This window comes from Macaca mulatta, chromosome 11 (assembly GCF_049350105.2).
Source record: "Macaca mulatta isolate MMU2019108-1 chromosome 11, T2T-MMU8v2.0, whole genome shotgun sequence".
Taxonomy (NCBI): Eukaryota; Metazoa; Chordata; class Mammalia; order Primates; family Cercopithecidae; genus Macaca; species Macaca mulatta.
In genome coordinates, this window is record NC_133416.1 from 64,998,934 (window position 1) to 65,000,111 (window position 1,178).

Genomic DNA, 1,178 nt, shown 5'->3' on the forward strand with positions numbered 1-1,178 from the left:
CAGTACTTTCCGGGGCCGAGGCAGGCGATCACGAGGTCAGGAGATGGAGACCATCCTGGCTCACATGGTGAAACCCTGTCTCTACTAAAAGTACAAAAAATTAGCTGGGTGTGGTGGCGGGTGCGTGTAGTCCCAGCTACTTGGGAGGCTGAGGCAGAATAGTGTGAGCCCGGGAGGTGGAGCTTGTGGTGAGTCGAGATTGTGCCACTGCACTCCAGCCTGGGGACAGAGCGAGACTCCGTCTCAAAAAAAAAAAAAAAAACTCGGCCGGGCGCGGTGGCTCAAGCCTGTAATCCCAGCACTTTGGGAGGCCGAGGCGGGTGGATCACGAGGTCAGGAGATCGAGACCATCCTGGCTAACATGGTGAAACCCCGTCTCTACTAAAAATACAAAAAACTAGCCGGGCGTGGTGGCGGGCGCCTGTAGTCCCAGCTTCTCGGAGGCTGAGGCGGGAGAATGGCATGAACCCGGGAGGTGGAGCTTGCAGTGAGCCGAGATCGGGCCACTGCACTCCAGCCTGGACCACACAGCGAGACTCCGTCTCAAAAAAAAAAAAAAAAAAAAAAAAACAAAAAACTCCATTCCAGGGCCCGGTGCGGTGATGGATCACACCTGTAATCCCAGCACTTTAGGAGGCTGAGGTGGGTGGATCACGAGGTCAGGAGTTCAAGAATAGCCTGGCCAAGATGGTGAAACCCCATCTCTACTAAAAATACAAAAATTAACCGCACATGGTGGTGGGCGCCTGTAATCCCAGCTACTCAGGAGGCTGAGGCAGGAGAATCTCTTGAACCCGGGAAGTGGCGGTTGCAGTGAGCCGAGATCACGCCACTGCACTCTAGCCTGGGCAACAGGGCAAGACTCTATCTCAAAAAAAAAAAAAAAAAAGACTCCATTCCCTTAGGGCTTCTGGTTGATGCCCAGAAGTCAACAGGACATCAAGCATATATGCTTGCTAAGCACCTGACTGCAATGGGGTTGATCACAGCAGAACTTGTGTAACTTTGAGTGGAAGCCCTATGTGGCATCTGCAGCTGGTCTCCCGGTGGGTACAACACCCCACTCAGCCTGGGGTGCAGCTGCTTCACGATGGAAGGGGTTGCGAGAAGAAAGGCGGTGATTGCTAAGGGCTCAGTGAACACCTAAGGGCCAATGAAGGTCAGTGGCAGCTCACATT